Here is a 23,490-nt window from a genome sequence, read left to right as displayed (position 1 = left end):
GTCAAAGACAGGCTCAGCTCCACCGTACCCACTGACTGCTCTTGGGCAGGACTGGCCCCCCAGATTCTAAAGGGTGCTGTCAACTGAATAAAGGGAGAAGCAGATGTCCAATACAAGTTTCACAGGTGGAGATGAGGAATAGGGGGGGAGTTCTAGGTGGAAGCATGAGCCTGAATAAAGGCACGGAAGCAGGATAACATAGGAAAGCCCAGTCTGACATAAAGGTTGGGGAATAGAGAAAAATAAGGCTGGAAATGTGTTGTAGAAAGCCTTCACTATCAAGACAAGGTGTTTGTGCCCAAGTTTAAAAGCAGTGGGGAGCCAAAGATATGCCTAAAAGTATCATCACGTATTACAAATAAGATACATCATCAGGTGTAACTGAAAGTCAGTTTTCTGCATTTTCTTCAAGAGTCTGACATGTAGTTGTATGCTTAATCTATAAGGCATTTATTTTCAATATAGTTATATAAGGTTGCTTGACCTACCAGAGAATGTTCTATTATGTTTGTTGAATGCATATGTGTCCTCCTCTCCACCCAACTTACTAAATTCTTTCTTGCCTATAACTTTGGGATTTGGCTAAACTGAAACATATACATTACTATGGGCACTCTCAGGTGAAGGACCAGGGAACTCTTGGAGATAAACAGAAAGAATGCAACCAACCATGAATCCTTGGGCCTGATGGGCAATTTACAACCTCACCACTTTAAGCACTCATTTATTCTCCTGTTCAAGTTGTTCTTTCAACCTTAGCACAGACTTTGGAAAAAGGAAAGCTTCATTACAATAATGATTAAAAAGTCCCTTTGGAGGAAATAACTTGCTGATGAAGATTAATTTCTCTTTCCCTTCCTCTCCAATTGTCTGAGTCTTCTCTAAAAACAGAAGTGAGAAACAGTTGATTGGAACCGGGAGGGACAGCCACAAAGTTCTCAATGAATGGTCAACTTGGGTCGACTGTAACTTAGTTTTAATGACCTCTCTTCACTGTAGGCGTGAATGAGAAAGGGCTTTGCAGAAAGTAAAACGCTACACATGAATTTATTGAATTTGTTATCATCACCTCAATAGTCAGGTAAGATCCATGAAGCAGGGTACTACAGTTCCCATTTTTCTGACGTGAGGCAGTAGAGCTTCATAATACATTTAGGCCTTGGCTCCCACATAAAGCGGTCCTAGGTTTTTTGTTCCTTAACATGCCTGGGCCTCCACAGCCTTATCTGTAAAATGGGATAATGAAAAGTAACTTCTTATCTAATAGTGCTTTGGTGAGGATTAGATGACATACAAATAAAAAGCAACTAGTTCAATGTTGACTCGGCCTCATCAACTCATCCCAGTTTCCCAGAACTTTCCTGGATTTAGTGCCGTAAATTCCATATTCTGGAAACTTTGCTAGAGCCAGGCAAACTGGGATAGTTGGTCACGCAAACTGGGATAGTTGGTCACCCAAGAATCAGGAACTCAGACAACTTTTAGAAAATACTAGCTATTTCTATTGTAGGAAAAAAAAAATCAAGATTAAAATATTCAGCATGGTATAAGGAACACAGGCATTTTGTTACAAAAATCATTATGATTATAGAATTAAACCCTTAGGATTCCTATGTAAGCCTTCTAAATCCAAATCCTGTACTTTCTCTGTGGTGCTTTTATTCATTCTTTCATTCAATTCTCTATTCACGCAATCAATCCCTGCCTTCACAGAACTTACAGTGTAGAAGAGGACACAGACATTTAATAAATAGCTTACAAAATGAATTCAGATTGCTATTGTGCTAAGTATATTGGCAGGCAAGTGCTCATGAGCGGTATTTCTAGGCATTTTCCTGAAATTGTCCACTCTCAGATGTTTCCACTTGTGACTGTATTGTCTTGCAAAATGGACATCTTGGGGCTGCAAGTGCAGCCATTAGCTGTGGAGGAGGAGAAGGTGAATTAGCCTGAAATGACCACATTTGGTTTCACTGGTGGGGCTCCTCTTCACATTCTGATGCAGTAACAGACTGAAGGAGTACTGTGTCCCTCCTCGCCATCACAGAGTCTAGCCCATAGTTGGCAGGTTCCTTAGCAAAGGGGAGGCCCTCCCAGATCCAGGCACGTGGACTGGTTCTGCATTTCCCTGCCCAAGGTCACAAAAGGTCCAAGAGTCTTACATTTCAGCTCATACTATCACCATCCATCCACAAGAAAGGAAAAGTGGTCTTTCCAAATGAACTCTTGTTATAGTATTGAGTGGTCTTTTATTTTCATTTCAGTAGAGCCAGGAAATTCAGAATCAGTCACCTCGTCCAAAACATAATGATTTCTGGCATTGTATTTATGATAATATATCATAGGGAAAGTGGATACTTCAGCTGGGAGCCAGGCAGTCACTGGGGGGACTGACTTGCCTCAGCAGCACCATGTTAATAAACTTGAGAAATGGGTTAAAGGCAACTTTTCACCCCTGCTGGCATGGCAAACTGAACAGGGAAGGCAACCGCTAGCAAAACAGGATTAGATTTCACAAAAAGATACGGAAAGGGATACAAAATCCCTCACCGTGTCTCCTGTGAAAATAAAAGAACAAAAGAGCCAGTGGCCATTTCTTCAAAGAAGAGGCTTCCCTGGACTGTTTCCACTTAAAATCTCCTCTCTTAGAGTGAAGTTTAGGTTTCTGGTGTTTAACAAAATCTTTACAAAGTTAAGGATATATTTCAAGGAGGACGTTTACATATTTGGAGTTGGTAGGAGATTCTATGATCAGGTCCTGAGAAGAAAATATAGTTTATTTTTGGTATGGGGTCCAATTGGGACAGACGGTTGGGAGACTGTCAAAGAACAGTGCTTCTGTGGCATCCCAGGAAGCTGGCCTCAAGCGTATGTCAACGGCAGCAATTTTACTAGCATTTTCTTTTTGTTTCTTCTTTTGAAATTGCAGCAAGACTGTGGCTATTTCTTGAAAGGAATTTAGTGCAAAAGTTGTGCCCCTTGCTATTCTGAGATCTTGCCCAAGATTTGAAAACATGCCCAATACAGATGTGATCTGAGACTTCAAATGAAGAAAATAAGTTAAAAAAAAAAATGTTTTTCTTGGTGGTGGTGTAGGGTGAGGGAGTGTTACAGAGGAGCTACATCTGTTTTTCTTACTTTCCATTTTTTTAAAAGAAGAGGAAGATTTTTTTGTTAATCAGACATCCTAGGAGAAAAGAAAAAGGGAGAGATTCTTGTCCCTGTTAATCTTGCTAACTGTTATGGGCTGGGTTGTATTACCCCAAAATTCACATGTTGAAGTCCTAACCTCCAGTAACTCAGAAGTGAAGTGACTATTTTTAGAAACAGGGCCTTTAAAGAAGCAATTCAGGTAAAATGAGGTCATACGGGTGGATCCTAGTCCAGTGTAACAGAAGTCCTTATAAGAAGAGGACACGTGGCCTCAGACATGCACAGCGAGGAAGGGCTGTGTGAGGGCCCGGGGAGAAGGCCACCATCAGCAGGCCAAGGACTGACGCCCCAGGACAGATCAGCCTGCCGACACCTTCATCTAGCACTTCAGCCTCCAGAACTGTGAGAAAATAAGTTTCTGTTGCTTCAGTCTGTGGGGTTTTGTTATGGCAGCTCTAGGAAACTAATACACTAAGTCAAATGACTATTTGCAGCAAAGGGTGTTTCTGGTGGCGCGAGGTAACTCCTTGTTTGAGGAGACAAACAGTAGCTTGCTTTCCTTATCTCACTGCTACAAGTTTTTAGCTATCTTTTAAAAGTGCATACAGAATTCAAGGAATTTAGGTTTCAGTAGAGTTTTATTTCTGGGGGCGGGTGTGGGATGGGGGGTGGGGAAGAATGTGGGAATGTATTTCAGTCAAATTTATTAATCTGAATTCACTTTAATATGCTTAATACAATTCTGAATTATGCATGGCCTGTAGGATAATTATAAAATGAAATATTAGTATATTTTTGAAGGTTTTGATTTCTTTGCATGACCTAACTTGGATTTCCTTTTTTTTAACTTAAAATGACAATGTAAGTTTTTTTTTATGTAACCTTTTTAAGTTGCTTAAAATGTCCATGCTCAACTTTACAGTGATTAAGAGACATATGATACAGCCATAGATGAAATAAAATGCAACTGTTTAAAAAGAATGTAACCACACCATCTCATAAAGCACTTTTAATGTTAACTGAAAATATAATTTAAAATCATTGTACTTATATTATTACTGTAATTACGCATAATTACATGTATATATTATTATTATACATATAGTATCATTACAACTACAGTTTTTTAAAGCCTAACCGAAGCAAAATTATTGTGGGGAAACAGACTGAACAGTGATTACTTTTGGGGAATGGGAGTATGACTGCCTCCCTCCTATCAGCTTATTTTCATTTTTGCCTACATTTCCTTATTACTTCTATGAAGAAAATTCTCCATCACCAGTGTGCATATGTAGATGAGTTCATTATGCATTAATAATTAAGTGAGCTAACCACCAGGTGTAAATGCCTGGCAGAGTGCCTGGTCCAGACTCTGAGCTCAGTCACATTTAGTTCTCTTTGCACACAATCCACTCATTTCCAACCATACAACAGGATACAGGTGTCCCAAGGGTAACTCCAGATATTCAATTATAACTATCAGAGACACAAAACCAAGTCAACACAATTAAAAAATCTGGATAGGAGGCAAAAAGAGAGGGAATGTAGGTCTTAAAATTAGTGGCATTTGATCTTTTCAGTGAATTGGTATTGTGTATTCCTCAGTGGTAGACCTGAATATCGTTCATTGAGAACTCACTAATTGTGTATTTTTGAAGAACTGCAAATATCATGGATATATACAGGATATATAAATTATCCTATAAGCTATGTGTGAATTGTATTAAGCATAGTAAAATGCATTCAAATTAATAAATGTGACTGAAATACATCTTCACCCATCTCCCCTCCAAAAAAAGGATATTCTCTTCCAGAAAGATGAGCAGAAAAGTAAAGAACATGTTTCAAGTTAGAAAAGCATACCTTGAAGTTTCCATTAAAAAACATGTATAGGTGTCCATATGTAAATATGTCTTTATATATGTCTCTATGTAACATACTGTTTGGGGGAACTATTCAGGTAATTAGTGTCAGGTGTGCACACTGACACAGACATTGTGAAAGAGTGTCTAGATGCTATGAAATTGTTCAGCGTGTATGGCTAATTTCACTGGAGGGAATGAAACTGGGACCAGTCCTCCCAGAACTGTGCTTTTTTATCTTGCTACTCAGCTTCCTGACCCTCCACCTTCCCTAGGGAAAAAAAATCCCAAAGCCACTTTTAGAACAGCTAAGGAAGTTGTGTAATGAGGTGCAGGAAATGCTGTTAACTCTAAGTAACAGACTTTCAAGATGTTCCACTGAACCATAGAAGTTAGAAATTCTAGAATTTTTCTGAAGGGACCTAAAGACCTAGAACCCAATGAAACAGAAAATAGGTTGCAGTATGCAATCGGGAACCTTATTTGCCCCCGTAGATGGATTACTATCTTCACTATCCTCAGCAGTGACAGTAAGGACCCAGGCTTATCAGCAGTGATTCTCACTTGATATAAATCTGTCAGGTTCTGGGCAGAGTAGAAATAGAAGAGACTGGAGAAAAATCTCTGGAAGACTGCCCCAAGACAAATGAGGATCACAAATCTTTTGTATTCCTACATTCTGAGCTGAGTGGTTCCTTCTAAACTGAACAGAGTACTTTATTTTCTCCTGTAGTGTGGGCTGACCTGAAACTTTAGCCCTGAGCCACATTACAAATACACCCTACCAGGAGTTGGCCTTGTTAACAAATTCCTAACTGGAGTTCCATTTTTACAGAGTCTAGCTGAATCTTACAACTGCAGTACGGCTCACTGTAACAATATGAGCTTTCATACTCTTGCTATTTAAGATTCTTTCTCTCAGACTAAATAAGCAAAACTGCTCCCAGACAGCCATCATGAATATCACAAGAGTGACTTACATTTCATGTAACTTAGAACGGCGCGGTTCCATTCCTTCAGGCTTCCTGACGTTAGTTAGCTGCATCTTTTAATGTTGAAAATGTGTTTTGAAGACTTTCTATCATTTGGCCAGGAAAATGAAGGGCCAGATGGTTTTGAGAGAAATATTAAATGGCAGAAGCTTCTCCTGGAATGTTTAACTGTTTCAAGAGACCATGCTTTTATTTCCTAAATGGTGTCCTCTTTGGGGTAAAATTGTGCTACTGTACCAAAATCAGAAGCAATAAAGAAGATAAATACTTTCAGGATATTTCCTAAAATACAAATGACAAAACCTTTTTGAAAAATGGCAAATATAATTTTGAATATCTTTGATGGCATAGTGATAAGGACACATTCTGTTTTATTAGGGAAGGCATAATATGTACTGTGAGCCTTCAGAAATGCGTTGCCTACATCGGAGGAAATCATCAAGAGGATTCAAAGAATGAATGTTGATCTTTACTGTCAATAGGATTAATAAAATAATGTACAAAAATTCTTAGAATGATGCCTGGTACATTAAGTACTACTATGATTTTGGTAACATTGGAGACTCAGAAAATGAGCCTATTTCACATCTCCTCTTGGCTATTTCCCAGGCACCTCAAACTGGATATGTTCAAAGATGAGTTATTTATTTCTTCCCTGTTACAGTCTGGCCCCTCCCATCAGCCTCTCTGTGTTGGTAAATGACAGCCCACATTTGCTCAAGCCAGAACCGGGTGAGTCACACCTGATACTTGCTCCCCCCTCACTGGTCTCTATTTATCCATTACTAAGTCCCAGACATTCCCCAGTTTAAGATTAAAAAAAAAATGTATCTACTTATCTCTTTCACTTTTGCTAAACCTCTAGCCTAGGGTTTCCAACCTTTACTCCATTTATGTTTGGGGCTAGAACATTCTTTGCTGGGGCGGGGGTGCCATCCTGGGCACTGCAGGGTTTTTAGCGGTACCCCTATTCACTACTGACTGGATGCCAGTGAGAAACCCCCACCCCACCTCCCTCTGTGACAACCAAAAATGTCTCCAGACATTGCCAAGTGTCCCGTGTGGACAAAGTCTGCCCCAGCTGGGAACCACTGACCCAGCCCAAATTCTGTTTTGTTTAATCCAGCTGAAGAACCACCTCAGCTCCCACCACGACGCCTATTGGTCTCTCCCCAGTAAGAGCAAGACCCTCCCTCACTCCCCTTCCTCCCTTCCTCTGTATACTGAGAGGTCTTCACAACACAGGAAGTTCATCAGTTCACACCCCAGCCGAAACTCTTTACCTGCTTCCCTTCACCTCAGAACAAATACTCCCAACCATGTCCACCTTCATGGAGTCTTGGTCCTCTCCCCAACTTCATCTTGTGCTTCACCCTCACTATGCTCCAGCCAGAGTGGAATTCCCAGATATACCAAACAGCTGGGCATGCAGCACCTTCACACATGCTAGTACCTGCCTGGACAGCTCTGCCCCTCAACTTCATACAGCTATCACAGGACCCTAGTGGTTGGCCTTGGTCACAATCTGCAATGGTGCATTTTTTTAAAACTTCTTTTTGTTGCTTGTCTCAAAGTAGACTATCAGTGTTTTGAAGGCAGGAGCAGGTCTGTTTCACTCCTTATTCAGTATCGGCCCCCATCACAGGGTCTTGCACTTAGTAGGGAATCCATGCATATTCATGGATGAATGAAAGAAATGTAAGAGCACTTTTGGTTGGGAATTGCTTTCCCCATTCTTCGCACTAGGGGGTGCCAAATAAAATTAATACTTTTCTTAACGCTATTTGGGAGGTTTGGATATACCTTTCCCATGATGCCATTTAAAGTTAGTAGGTCAACCAGTTGCTCTTATCACTTCAGAGCAGTTAATCAGGTTCAAAGTGTTGTGCTAATTAAACGAGATGTGCTTGCAAAGTGCTTAGCACAACAGTGCCAAGCAACCAGAAGGACTAAGTGCTAACTATTACTTGACCTATTAAAGTATTTAAAAATTCAATTTTAATCAGCCTTCCCACCAAAATGGCTAGGAGAAGGAGTTTACAGTGGAGAATCATTACTATTACATTTTCCTTAAACGATTCCATTTACATGTCTGGGGGGTTTCTTTATTTGCATTGAAACATATAACGTCCATCCCTTAACAAAATGTGATCACGTTTAAAATACAAAATGGCTAGATATAGAAGAATAAAGGGTTCAATGAAAGTGTTAGATCAGCTTCATTTGTAAATTAATCTCTAGTGCTCTAATTCCTAAATAAAAAATATCATATGATAAGACAGTTTAAAAAATATCATGATTAAGACAGTTATCTGAAAATTCGGTCTCAACTCCAATTAAAATTTATTAGGGTTCTTGGAAGCACTATTGCAGAGTGAGGATTTTATGACACATATCACTAAATTGGAATAGCTACAGGTTAAGTATATCCCTTTTCCAAGACAGAAGCCAAATCTTAGCAGCATCAGATGCTCACATGTTACTCTGCTTCTCAGCATATTTTGAGTTGCTTGCTATTCACAGCCTTCATTTTCCCAAGACTCCCAAAGTCTACCACCTAAGGGCATCAAAACCTCTTGGGCAGAGAGTATGTGAAAAAACAAAGAGTATCTTGAAGATAACTATTTGTCATATATAGAAAATATTTTTTATACTGCAAAGATGATGTAGTTATAAAGTGAAGTTATAATTTCACTATTTTCTACTCTCCCTTTAGATTGCCAAATTGCTCCAATTTCTTCATTTTTTAATGACATTTGCAAGTCTGTGCCTATTAGACTATAACAGTGAAATGAAGTGGTTATTCTTAAGTCTCAGAAAGGCATGTTACCTTCTTCCCAAGCCCTCTCCCAAAGAGTGACTCCCAAGGAGTCCCTGTAATCAGAATAAAAATTAACTGAGGATAAAAAAATTACCCCAATAATAAAAATATTTCTTGCAGACAGTTCTACTATGGATCCAAAGAAAATAACTCAAGGACTAGTCTGGGATTTTATTCGTCACATCAGACCAGTCAGCTCAGTTGGTTATGAATGTGGTGCTAGTGAGGCCAAGATACTCTCCAAGCTGGCTCCCCATCTGGGTCTGTCAGCTTGGTGAAAGCAAATGGTCATCTTATGAGCAAAATTTTTGTTCACAGGGTGAAGTAGAAACACAATTCATAGAACTTTGTCCTGTAATGGTAGAATGATAGAGTTCTGTTATTTTCCAGTCTAGAGTGTGTGTGTGTGTGTGTGTGTGTGTGTAAAATTGGCCTTTAGAAGAGTATCATGGATGGAGGTAGGGGTTGGGTCAGGGAGAGAGGGTCACGGAGCTCATCAGTATCATGCTATCGTCACCGTTGTCTTGGCTGTCTTCTGTTCCGGCATCGTATCACCACCAACATCATGAGGTCCCTCCGATCTCAAGTTCATGATCTCAGCATCTACATGCCCATGCTGACCCCAAGCAGTGAGGCCGCCAGCTTCTGTTCTGTGCTAACCTTATGTTCAAAGGTTGGGTTACCTTTTTCAAGCAAAAAGTTTATAGTAAGAAAGTTTAAAACTTTTGAGGGGAAACTTGACTGTGACCCAGTTTCTTGTGACCTAGATTCTTTCAGTTAGCTTAGAACTGATACCCTCCAAAAATTTTACATCACAAAACATACTTTTGTTCAACTCTCCAAAAGAGCACACCCCTGCTCAGTATATGCCGTGTACAAATAAAATGAAAGCTGCTTCTTAGACATCTGCCACCCAGCTGTGCTTTGGAGATACATCCTGCCTTTCTGTGAGGAACATCAAATAGACATTGTAAAGGTGTACTTAATAGTAACAGTAGCTAACATTTTTGAGCATTTCTCCATTCCCTTCAGAGAATGTCAATTATTTAAAATATTTTATACACACATATGTGTATAAAATATAATTTTTGAGAGTTTCCCTATTGTTTTTCTTTTATTTTATATATGGAATTTGAAGGATAGCAATGGTATTTCATGCTTGTATCCCCTACAGTCCTTTGAACATAGTAAGAACTATAGGAATAGACTCACTATAGTTTCTAGTTTAAGAGCTCCACAGACAATGTCAGCCTTGATTATTATATCCATAGCACCCAGCACAATGCCAGGAATATAGCAGGTACTTATTATTCATAGTCGATTAACACTGATTAGGACTGAAACTTAGTTTGTAAGCATTCACTGTGTTCTACACTGTATTGGACATCTGACATGTATACAAATATATTCTAGAAATTTCACAGTGGCTTTTCACTGAAAGAGTGAAGATTTGAGTACATGCTGCTTAGCTCCCTGGTAATGGATTTGCACTGATCCATTCACCCAGTTCCACTCTGTAACTTGACATGGTGTTGCCCATGGAATGGGGCCAGCCATAGCAATAACATCTTAGAGACTGAATAAAGGGAGCTGACCGATACAGAAATCAAAGCCATGACCTTCACCTCTTTAGTTTATTGCTACAGTAATAGAAAAAAGCAGTCTCACAATAACAGAAGGAAAAGTTTAGGAGCAAGTGAATACCATCTGGTCAGAAACTCTATATTAAAATGCTGGATACATCCCAAGCTTGCTTCCTAGCACCCCGTTAAATTAAGTTGCATTTCCTACGTGAGATCTGAGCTGCCAGGTGACACATGTAGAGTTATTTTCTCAGGGAAGGTATTCTTTATTGCTAAGAAGCTAGTCTAGAAAATTCATGAGCTGGGCTCAAAAAGAAAATTTTTTTTTAAACCACCCTTTTATGTGAGTCTTGAAGGAAGACTTTTCAATCTAGAATGGCTTTGAATAGCAAAGTAGATAATAAAAGGAGATGGAAAAGAAGCCAGTTACATTTAGGAATGCCACTGAACAGTGTGGCATAGCAGAAAGACTCAGAAGTTGCCATTAGAAGACCTGGATGTGAGTACCAGCTTTGCTACAACCTATGTTGACCTTGAGCAAGTGGTAACCCTCCTGAGGCTCTATTTCTCCATCTGCAAATTACGGATACATCTCTTGACCTAGCACAGGAGGGTCACAAGGGCCATCTGACTAAGTTTCATGCTCATGAAGAGTTAAAAATTATGTGTAGCATTATCACTAAATGAAGTGTCATGTAATGTTCCTTAGACACACTTGGCAAGGTGAAAAGAAGCTAATGATACTGCTTTAAACATATGTTCCATTACCAGACCATGTGACTTACGGTCCATTATAAATTAGCATGCATTTTTTTTAGTAAATACTTTAATTATCTTGCTTTAGCACAAGTATACTGCATTGCATTTCCGTTCTACCTGAAAAGCATTAATCTGGTCAGTATAAACATTTAAGAATGTAGCACATTTTTTTTGGACTGGGGCAGTCTTTTGCTGATTTAGAAGAGGTACAATAGGAAGGCTGGGCTGGGGCATTCCCTGTGAAACTGTCCCAATTAAAAAAATTAGGCTGAATTCTACATTTAAAAATGGTTAAGATGGCAAATTACATGCTATGTATATTTGACCACAATCAACTTTTTTAATTTAAAAAGATTATTATTTTTTGTTTTAATCAATTAATTTCCCATTATAAACCAGTTAGTGGAAATAACATAAAAGCATGATGCCAATTTGGAATTTTAGATGGAAAAAATGGAGCATCAAGATTTCCTTCCCTTCTCTCCCTCCTTCCTTTCTACAAATATTTACTGAGCTTCCACTAAGTTGCTGACACTCTTTGAAGAGTTGGGAAATAGGAAAAGAACAAAGTTCCGGTGCTTGTGGACCTGACATTCTAGTGAGGGGTGGGGACAATAAACAGGAAAACAAATAATGGCAGGTAGAGATAAATACTATGAAGAAAAACAGTCAAGAAAGATCATATGGAGAGTAAAGGGTTGGGAGGGTACTGCTTAGGAACAAAGGAAGCCTTCATGCAGAAGGGCCATTCAAGTAGAGACTTGAAAGAAATGAGTGAACGTGTGAATATCGGAAGGAGAACTGTTTCTAGGCAGAGAGGATAACAAGTGCAAAGGCCCTGAGGCAGGATGTGTTTGGCATGTCCAGATGTGGAAGCTGCCACTGTGGCATAAGATAAGTGACTGAGTGAGGGAAAGAATGGTGAAAAAGATGGTTAGAAATAACAGCCAGGGGCCAGAATTAGGACTTTGCGGGTCATTTTACAATGAACTAACCAAAGCTCACGGAAGATATGTGACTGAGCCCAACCTAAAGATGCTGTTCTTCTACTCTGGAATCTGCTTAAGATGGTTCAGAGCCTTTCTGGGTTTTTCCCCCCACTGGAAATTTCTCTTGACTATGCAAAGCCATGTTACAGTGCTAATGCAACCCTTTTTTGGCTCTTCCTGCTGAAATATAAGTTCAAAATGTTCATTATACTGTATGTTAATGGTATCTGATTATCTCTCTCCCTAAAATCATGATTTATATATACATATGTGCTTTGAAGAAAATGTAAAAAGAGACAGTATACTGAGAATGAAGGGCATTTTCTTGCAATTTAGGGAATATACACCATAATAGTAATTTTTGAATTATTTTTAGGCTAGATCCAAGCACAGTTTGATAAGGGTTGTAATGTGCACAATTATGCTAGCTTAAATTCTATATCCAAACATATTTAGAAGCTATGCATATTAGAGGCATGAAATTATAACACTGTCTGTCAAATGCTTCCTTGTTAAATTTTACAAAGCAGATCCCCAGCCAGCAGCATTCTGGTTTTTAGGTATGCTGTATGTGTCTTTGTGCTAATTATTCCTTTTTTTTTTTTTTTTTCTCTTTTAGATTATTACTTAGCACTAATTTCTACATATGGGCACTGAGGGTTTTTTCCCAAAGTTTCAAACAATGTTTCACTTTCTAGCCACACAAATCAAATTGCAATTTTAAATGGGGCAGAGGGAGAATACAATTCCTCTGACTGGAAATTGTTCTGCAGTTCTGTAGCTACTTAGAGATGCAACCCCATCTGCAAATGTGGGTAATTCCACTTGGCTGACCTCCCTAGATTGCTGTTCGATAAACTGAAAGAGAGAATTTTAGAAGCAAAAAGGCTTATATACATTCTGCGCATACTTATTCCTGCCCTGTATTTGGTAGAAGTCTGCAGTTCTAAAAAGCTCTTTGTGGGCACCAGAAGGGCTGGGCCCTTGGTCTTCAAAGGCTTCAGTAAGACAGCCTTCTCTTTGGCTGCCACACCGCTGCCTGAGCAAACCTGGGCAATCTTTGATCCCGCCATTTCTGTTACGGAACTTTCTCACTTGGCTCTCCGGCACTTGCTCTCTCTTGCCGCCCCCAACCACGCACACTCTAGCCGTGCGTAATGCACGGGTGTGGCAGGCCTTGCAGTGCTCAGTCCTCCTGCCAGCGCAGCTCTGGCGCCCTTGGTTAGCACCCTGAGAAGGGCTGGGCTGGCCAAATAATAAAACCTCTTCCCTGGCTCCATATTTCTGATTCCAATTTACATCATCCTCCTGAAACCATCTATGCTAGACAGAGTAGTTAGCGTTGAATAATTGTCTGTTTTGGTAGCGATGTTATTTTAAAAAGTGCATGTTTTGAAAACAGTACTGCTATATGAGTTTGGAATGTATACATCCTCTTCAATTTACGATAGGGTTACATCCTGGTAAATCCAATGTAAGTTGAAAATATCATAATTTGAAAATGCAGTTAATACACCTCACCTACTGCACATCATAGCTTAGTCTAACCTTGGAATATTTATATTAGCTTACAGTCAGGCAAACTTATCTAACACAAAGCCTATTTTATAATAAAGTGTTGAATATCTCATGTTGACTGAGTACTGTACTGAAAGCGAGAAACAAGGGTGCCATAAGCACATCAGTCATTCACCCCCAGATCGTGAGGCTGCCTGGGAGCTGCAGCTCACTGCCTAACAAGTATCACAAGACAGAGTCAAGTGGCATATTGCTGGTCCGGGAAAAGATGAAAATTTAAAATTTGAATTGCAGTGTCTGCCGAATGTGTATGGCTTTAATAACACTTTAAAGTCAAAAAATTGCAAAACATCTAAGTTGGAGACTGTATTATACATCGTAATTCCTCAAGGTCAACAGATCTCAGCTTGGGTTTTCTTAGGTCATGACTAACTAACGTCCATTTGGGTGTCCTCAGCCCACACCAAGAATGGCTCACAAGTGTGTGAGCAACCCAGCAACCTCCTTGAGATGAAGCGCTTCCCCTGGTGACTTTGTAGCGTGTTACAGGCATACCAGTCTTGGCTGACTGGAGTGCCCTAAACTCATTTTTACTTAAAATATAGAATTTAGTAAATGTAACTGTACTCTTCAATGAATTGAAGTGTATTTATCACACATGTAAAGCCTTGGTTGGATAATCTTTCACATTTAACTTCTACATATTAGGGTTTTAAATCCTTTTCTTCCTAGCCGGTCCTTCTAAGCTTATGTGTCTGGTAGTGTTTAACGTTCATTCTGCCTCTACAGGATAGTTTAGAGGAACCAATAATAGGACACAGAGAAACCTCTTTGCAGAGTGAAAATCACCCCCCCTCCCCCCGGCAACACAGGAGGGCTTCCAATTGCTCTGCCATCACTGGCTGCACTTTACCCTTCCACCTCTTAAATTGCACCCCAATTGTGATGGACCAAAGGATGGGTTTATTATAAATCTACCAACTTCTCAACACTTCCCAGTTTCTGTACAGTTTTCCTGGGACAGAAAGGAAATTACAAATGAAATCTGCTCTCTACAAAACCTGTCTCCTCACCCCATGCCCTGCCAGCCAGAGCATATGAAAATATAGGTTTCCGCATAGACAAAACTTGATGCTTGTTTCTCACAGAGTTGGGTTCAAATCCCCAGATGTCATATACCAATAAGTGATCTTGAGCATGTTACTTAACCTCATTGAGTTTTGGTCATCTCATCTGTAAAATTGGGATAATGAGAGTGGCCCTCCCTCCTTGTATCGAATGAAGTAATACAGAGAAAGCTGATGAGTAAGAAAAAGCAGGCATTTAAAGGCAGGTAATGCACATGGCATGATCAAGCAGTGACCATCATACTATCTTTATATTTATCAGTATAATTAACTCTGGTTTTGTTCAATTTCAGGTGTAGCTAGCTGCAAATCCACCTCTTTGTCTCCTGCTCAAATAAATGAATTAAGATGCAAGGGTGGTTGGGGATAACTTTGTTTCCAGACCAATTAATTATTTTTAGTAGAGGCCTTTGTATACATTAATACCTTAAGTAAAATTTGTAACGATCTGGGTTTGTCTAGCTTATCCCATCTGACTGGGATGCATTGGGGTGTTAGGATAGCAGCATTACATGGTGTACTGGTTTGGTACATTGTGCCCATCTGGAGCCACACAAATTGCTACCAAGTGCCTTGCATCCTTCTGAATGGCTACCAGGCATCTGCTTTATGACTGATAGCTCATGTTCCTTGGTTTGAAAAAACACTGGCTCCAATAATAACATTTTAAAAATAATTATTAGGATACTAACAGAAGTGGCCTGGCTCATTTAATCCATATGACCTTTGTCCATGGTCATATTCCAAGGATATAGCAAAACTAATGTTTGAACCCAAGTAGTCTAATTCCAGAAACTGTACTCAACCAATGGCCTATATTCCATTTTCCATTCTTTTCTATTTTTCATACTTGCTTTTTATTACAAGTTAAGAACCTCAAGAGATGCTTTAATGACGGGAACTCACATGTCCTAAACACATACTATGTGCTGGGATTTTTATTGCTGTGTTGCACTTTTTCTCCTTTTATGTTTCAAAAAGTCCTAGGAGGGGAGGAAGCAAGCTCACAGTGCAAGTAACACAGAAGGAGCTGGAGGCTTGCAGAGGCTGGATAACCTAGTCAAGGGCTACAAGGACGAATGTGCCGCAGACCCAAGCACACTCCACTTTTACAACACAGTTGTCCCTGAGCATCTGCAAATCACAAGGCTTTGAATTAATGTGGGTTGTGCAAAGGTATATTGCAAAATCTTGATGTTCTGTGATTGGAGAGCATGTGGCCACAAGCTATACTAACTGTTGACCCAACAAACACTAGAATAAAAATACTTTCTTCTGGAAAAAAAGAGAGAGAGAGAGAGAGAGAGAGCATTTTCAGTCAGAATCAAGGCATATAAGCCATGGTGCCCTTTTAAGTTTTTCCAAGTGTTACACAGATCCCTTGATGGTTTTCTGGTAGGAAATGTCCCGGACACTGACATCCTATTGCATGACAAGAAGATAACAGTGGTAGGAAGGGACTTTCCCAAAAGTGACTTGAAGATGCTGTTGAGATGCTTCCAGGTTCTAGTACAGTCACTTCCATCCAAACCCTAATTATAGCTCTGCCATTATTCCTGGCCTGGCTGTGAGCCAGAACTCTGCTCTCATTACCTCACATGCCTCATCTCGGGTCTGATGGCACTTACAGACAGATGTGGGGACCAGCTGAGCATTCTGATCCCGTTCTGCAGTCCGGTTCTCCCCTAAACATCCTTGAATGTCTTGGGTCAAGTCATGAGGGAGGAGAATTAAGCAGTCAGCCTTTAAAAGAGAATAGACGGTACTAGAGTGAATGGAATGTGTTTCATATTCCATGAGGCGGAACTGCGCTCTTAATTTTTTTCTCCAGGCTTGAGTGTGTATTTATAGGCCATTAGGAGTGGAGGGTTTTGGGTAGTCAGACTTCTGTCTTAAAGGAGAAAATAAGAACTTCCTCCTCCACCCCATTCCTTTTGAAGGCCACAGTTGCAGTTGTGCTCACCTTCCATTACGAGGCACAGTGATGTTTTTCTAATTGTCTCCAGTGAGGTCTGCCACACTTCCTTGACTACATTTCTCCTTCCTGTTGGGGACATGTTCCTGGGGTCAGGCACGCAGCAGGCTCCAGCCCAGCATGCCAACTCAGAAGTCAGGAGCCACGGTGTCCTCCAGACATGGATCTGTGGTGCAGGGCTCAGACTTCTGCACTGGGACGTGACAGGAAAGCCAGAATAAGCCCCCATACACAGTGACTGAATGCAGGCGTCCTCGGCCTCTCTATGCTGGAACTTGGTAATTCTTCAGTAGTAGCCTGGACATTACGAGGGCCTTGGCCACTCACAACCCATGCAGAGAGGAGGTAGGCTAGTTAAGGTAGATTGCTGTACCAGTAAGAGCCCTACTGGGCGCTTTACACACATTATCTCAAGTAAGTCTTCATGACCACCTCACATGATATAAATGCTCCTATTATTCCCATTTTACAGATAAGGAAACCAAGCTTCAGAGATAAAGAAACTTGTCTAAATTTGCACAACGTCTTTTTGGTTTGTATTCTGACTTGAAACAGAGTGTGTGACAAGTACTGAGTGAAAGTTGCTTATTTGGCACATTTAGAAAATACCAGGAGAATCATGGAAAAGATCGATACAGAAGGGATGACTCCTAATAAAAGGTCTGAGAACAAGCCAGTGGGAGACCAGAGTGTTAGCCTGCAGGGGAACTCTGGGAAACAGCATAGAGCCTATTCATTCCAGAGGTTCAGGGGAATGGAGTATATTTTTATACCAACTTAGGTGGGCCATTAAGGGTGGGTGGGGTACAGACAGAGTGTTCACTTCCCGGCATGGACAGACCCTTGCCAGGCTTCGGAGCGAGCCGCCAGGCAGGCCCATCCAGACCCTGGTAGCTGGAAGTCAGCCAGCCTGCACTGAAGCGGTGAGTGCCCCAGACAGGAGCTAGGAACAAACGCTGCATGCCACGGTGGGTGGAGAGCTGTGGCTGCCAGGCTCTGCTGCCTCTTGCCATGGAACAAACCACCCCAAACCTCAGTAGCTTAAAACCACCACCATTATATTTGTTCACAAGTCCATGGGTCTGCAATCTGCGTGAGCTCAGCTGACTGTTCTGCTGGTCTTATCTGTGATTCCTCAGGCAGCTAGACTCATTTGGTAGCTCAACTAGGAGCTGCTTATTCTAGGAAGACCTCAGCTGGGACAGGTGGGGCAAAGTACAATCCTCCCTCAATCTATGTAGTATCTTATTTTCCTAGAAAATTCAATGTATAACATTACGGGACAAAAACATGTTTTACCTGAATTTCTCTGTAGCTCTGGATAACTATAAATAGGTTTCTCTTCTATATGAATGTCCTCAGGGATATTTTAAAGGCATCTGACATGCAGACTTTTTGTTGTGAGGAGTCAAGTGGACAAATGACAAAGGTTTTGCCTCCCTGGCCGCTGCCCACCGACTGACTTTGGCACTCCTCAGGCTTTGTGCCCACCCAAAATTACCCACCCCCATTTTCTTCAGTGCCTCCCATTACACAGTACCATTCACTACTGAAAACATGAGTTCTCTGTCTGGTTTCTCTCGGGGCTCTCTTCTTGGCTTGCAGACAGCCACCACCTTTGTGCTATGTCATCACATTTTTCTATGAATTTAAAGTGCTTTGTATAAAGTGCCTATATAAAGTGGATAGCAGGGTGCTTTTATGATTCTCATTACCGTCACCCAGGCCTTTTCTCTGTGGGTGTGCTATTAATGTCTCTTCCTCTCCCTCTAAGAACATCAGCCCTGTTTGCTTTGAGGCCCCATGCTTAGGACCCCATTGAACCTGACTTACTCCCAAAAGGCCCTATCCCAAATACGGTCACACTGGGGGATTAGGGTTTCAACCTATGTGTTTTGGACAGACACGATTCAGTCTGTAACACCCCTTTATCTCCATAGCGTAGCTAGATCTTCTCATCGCACCCTTTCTTCAGGGCTCCTGAGAAGCCCACTGCTCAGCACAGCCTTCCTGGCTGATGGTGCTGATACTCATAAAGCACACTGCTTTACGTGTCACCTTACACTTGGCCGAGCACTTTCATGTAAATATCCAGCTGTTTTTTGAAAGAGTCTCTTTCCTTTTTTCCACCAAATTTCTTAAGAAGTATAAAGCACTTTAAACTTATGCAAAAATACAGAGTTAGCAAATACCTATGGATCTACCACCAAGTTTTAACAAATTTGGTAAGATGTCTTGCTGTATTTTTTTATTATTATTCATTTTGTTATCATTAATCTACAATTACATGAAGAACATTATGTTTCCTAGACTCCCCGCTTCACCAAGTCCCCTCCACAAATACCATTACAGTCACTGGCCATCAGCGTAGTAAGATGCTGTAGAATCACTACTTGTCTTCTCTGTGTTGCACAGCCCTCCCTGTGCCCCCGCTACATATACATGCTAATCGTAAGGCCCCCATTATTTTTCCCCGCCCTTATCCCTCCCTTCCCACCCATCCTCCCCAGTGCCTTTCCCTTTGGTAACTGTTAGTCCATTCTTGGGTTCTGTGATTCTGCTGCTGTTTTGTTCCTTCACTTTTTCTTTGTTCTTATACTCCACATATGAGTGAGATCATTTGGTACTTGTCTTTCTCCGCCTGGCTTATTTCACTGAGCATAATACCCTCTAGCTCCATCCATGTTGTTGCAAATGGTAGGATCTGTTTTTTTCTTATAGCTGAGTAATATTCCATTGTGTATATGTACCACATCTTCTTTATCCATTCATCTACTGATGAACATTTAGGTTGCTTCCATTTCTTGGCTATTCTAAATAGTGCTGCGATAAACACAGGGGTGCATCTGTCTTTTTCAAACTGGAGTGCTGCATCCTTAGGGTAAATTCTAGAAGTGGAATTCCTGGGTCAAATGGTATTTCTATTTTGAGCTTTTTCAGGAACCTCCATACTGCTTTCCACAATGGTTGAACTAGTTTACATTCCCACCAGCAGTGTAGGAGGGTTCCCCTTTCTCCACAACCTCGCCAACATTTGTTGTTGTTTGTCTTTTGGATGGTGGCCATCCTTACTGGTGTGAGGTGATATCTTATTGTGGTTTTAATTTGCATTTCTCTCATGACTAGCGATGTGGAGCATCTCTTCATGTGTCTCTTGGCCATCTGAACTTCTTCTTTGGAGAACTGTCTGTTCAGCTCCTCTACCCATTTTTTAATTGGATTATTTGCTTTTTGTTTGTTGAGGTGCATGAGCTCTTTATATATTTTAGATGTCAACCCTTTAATGGATCTGTCATTTATGAATATATTCTCCTATACTGTAGGGTACCTTTTTGTTCTACTGATGGTGTCCTTTGCTGTACAGAAGCTTTTCAGCTTGATATAGTCCCACTTGTTCATTTTTGCTTTTGTTTCCCTTGCCCGGGGAGATATGTTCATGAAGAAGTCGCTAATATTTATGTCCAAGAGATTTTTGCCTATGTTTTTTTCTAAGAGTTTTATGGTTTCATGACTTACATTCAGGTCTTTGATCCATTTGGAGTTTACTTTTGTGTATAGGGTTAGACAATGATCCAGTTTCATTCTCCTACATGTAGCTGTCCAGTTTTGCCAGCACCATCTGTTGAAGAGACTGTCATTTCCCCATTGTATGTCCATGGCTCCTTTATCGAAAATTAATTGACCATATATGTTTGGGTTAATGTCTGCAGTCTCTATTCTCTTCCACTGGTCTGCGGCTCTGCTCTTGTGCCAGTACCAAATTGTCTTGATTACTGTGGCTTTGTAGTAGAACTTGAAGTTGGGGAGCGACATTCCCCCACTTTATTCTTCCTTCTCAGGATTGCTTTGGCTATTCGGGGTCTTTGGTGTTTCCATATGAATTTTTGAACTATTTGTTTCAGTTCGTTGAAGAATGCTATTGGTAATTTGATAGGGATTGCATCAAATCTGTATATTGCTTTGGGCAGGATGGCCATTTTGACGATATTAATTCTTCCTAGCCAAGAGCATGGGATGAGTTTCCATTTGTTAGTGTCCTCTTTAATTTCTCTTAAGACTCTCTTACAGTTTTCAGGGTATAGGTCTTTCACTTCCTTGGTTAGGTTTATTCCCAAGTATTTTAATCTTTTTGATGCAATTGTGAATGGAACTGTTTTCCTGATTTCTCTTTCTATTGGTTCATTGTTAGTGTATAGGAAAGCGACAGATTTCTGTGTTAATTTTGTATCCTGCAATTTTGCTGTATTACAAAATCAGTTCTAGTAGTTTTGGAGTGGAGTCCTTAGGGTTTTTTTATGTACAATATCATGTCATCTGCAAACAGGGACAGTTTGACTTCTTCTTTACCAATTTGGATTCCTTGTATTTCTTTGTTTTGTCTAATTGCCGTGGATAGGACCTCCAGTACTATGTTGAATAACAGTGGGGAGAGTGGGCATCCCTGTCTAGTTCCCGATCTCAGCGGAAATGCTTTCAGCTTCTCACTGTTCAGTATGATGTTGGCTGTGGGTTTATCACATACGGCCTTTATTATGTTGAGGTACTTTCCCTCTATTCCCATTTTGCTGAGAGTTTTTAACATGAATGGATGTTGAACTTTGTCAAATGCTTTTTCAGCATCTATGGAGATGATCATGTGGTTTTTGTCCTTCTTTTTGTTTATGTGGTGGATGATGTTGATGGACTTTCGAATGTTGTGCCATCCTTGCATCCCTGGGATGAATCCCACTTGGTCATGGTGTATGATCCTTTTGATGTATTTCTGAATTCGGTTTACTAATATTTTGTTGAGTATTTTTGCATCTACATTCATCAGGGATATTGGTCTGTAGTTTTCTTTTTTGGTGGGGTCTTTGACTGGTTTTGGTATTAGGGTGATGTTGGCTTCATACAATGAGTTTGGGAGTATTCCCTCCTCTTCTATTTTTTGGAAAACTTTAAGGAGAATGGGTATTATGTCTTCTCTGTATGTCTGATAAAATTCTGAGGTAAATCCATCTGGCCCGGGGGTTTTGTTCTTGGGTAGTTTTTTTATTACCGCTTCAATTTTGTTGCTGGTAATTGGTCTGTTTAGATTTTCTGTTCCTTTCTGGGTCAGTCTTAGATGGTTGTATTTTTCTAGGAAGTTGTCCATTTCTCCTAGGTTTTCCAGCTTGTTAGCATATAGGTTTTCATAGTATTCTCTAATAATTCTTTGTATTTCTGTTGGATCCGTCATGATGTTTCCTTTCTCATTTCTGATTCTGTTGATTTGTGTTGATTCTCTTTCTCTCTTAATAAGTCTGGCTAGAGGCTTATCTATTTTGTTTATTCTCTCGAAGAATCAGCTCTTGGTTTCATTGATTTTTGCTATTGTTTTATTCTTCTCAATTTTATTTATTTCTTCTCTGATCTTTATTATGTCCCTCCTTCTGCTGACCTTAGGCCTCATTTATTTTTCTTTTTCCAATTTCAATAATTGTGACATTAGACTATTCATTTGGGATTTTTCTTCCTTCTTTAAATATGCCTGGATTGCTATATACTTTCCTCTTAAGACTGCTTTTGCTGTGTCCCACAGTAGTTGGGGCTTTGTGTTGTTGTTGTCATTTGTTTCCATATATTGCTTGATCTCTATTTTAATTTGGTTGTTGATCCATTGATTATTTAGTAGCATGTTGTTAAGCCTCCATGTGTTTGTGGGTCTTTTTGCTTTCTTTGTACAGTTTATTTCTAGTTTTATACCTTTGTGGTCTGAAAAGTTGGTTGGTAGTATTTCAATCTTTTTGAATTTACTGAGGCTCTTTTTGTGGCCTAGTATGTGGTCTATTCTGGAGAAATTTCCATGTGCAATTGAAAAGAATGTGTATCCTGTTGCTTTTGGATGTAGAGTTCTATAGATGTCTATTAGGTCCATCTGTTCTAGTGTGTTGTTCAGTGCCTCTGTGTCCTTACTTATTTTCTGTCTGGTGTATTTGTCCTTTGGAGTGAATGGTGTGTTGAAGTCTCCTAAAATGAATGCATTGCATTCTATTTCCTCCTTTAGTTCTGTTAGTATTTGTTTTATATATGCTGGTGCTCCTGTGTTGTGTGCATATATATTTATAATGGTTATATCCTCTTGTTGGACTGACCCCTTTATCATTATGTAATGTCCTTCTTTATCTCTTGTTACTTTCTTTATTTTGAAGTCTATTTTGTCTGATACTAGTACTGCAACACCTGCTTTTTTCTCCCTGTTGTTTGCATGAAATATCTTTTTCCATCCCTTGACTTTTAGTCTGCACGTGTTTGGGTTTGAGGTGAGTCTCTTGTAAGTAGCATATAGATGGGTCTTGTTTTTTTTATCCATTCAGTGACTCTATTTCTTTCGATTGGTGCATTCAGTCCATTTACATTTAGGGTGATTATCGATAGGTATGTACTTACTGCCACTGCAGGCTTTAGATTCGTGGTTACCACAGGTTCAAGGTTAATTTCCTTACTATCTAAGATTCTAATGTGACTCAGTTAGTATGCTGTTGCAAACACAATCTAAAGGTTTTTTTCTGTTTCTGCTTCTTTTTCTTCCTCCTCCATTCTTTATATATTAGGTATCACATTCTGTACTTTTTGTCTATCCCTTGATTGACTTTGGGGATAGTTAATTTAATTTTGCATTTGCTTAGTAATTAGCTGTTCTACTTTCTTTACTGTGGTTTTATTACCTCTGGTGACAGCTATTAAACCTTA

At 40.0% G+C, this 23,490-nt stretch overlaps 1 protein-coding gene across 24 annotated transcripts in view; it reads left to right on the top strand.

The window, feature by feature from the left end:
* Window positions 1-23,490, top strand: part of LOC118908344 (uncharacterized) — a 290,358-nt gene that overhangs the window by 26,625 nt on the left and 240,243 nt on the right. For 2 of the 24 annotated variants that reach the window (XR_005023149.2, XR_008999318.1), the window contains one exon: window positions 6,386-6,522. The exons of 21 other annotated variants lie outside the window; for them this stretch is intronic. The gene's annotated coding sequence lies outside the window, so the exon portion shown is untranslated. Of the gene's footprint in view, window positions 1-3,324; window positions 3,803-6,385; window positions 6,523-23,490 lie in introns of those variants that run through there. One more of the 24 variants, XR_008999332.1, reaches the window with a different exon arrangement.

This window comes from Manis pentadactyla, chromosome 1, assembly GCF_030020395.1.
Source record: "Manis pentadactyla isolate mManPen7 chromosome 1, mManPen7.hap1, whole genome shotgun sequence".
NCBI lineage: Eukaryota > Metazoa > Chordata > Mammalia > Pholidota > Manidae > Manis > Manis pentadactyla.
The sequence above is the reverse complement of the archived record's forward strand: the minus strand, read 5'-3'. Positions and strand labels throughout refer to the sequence as shown.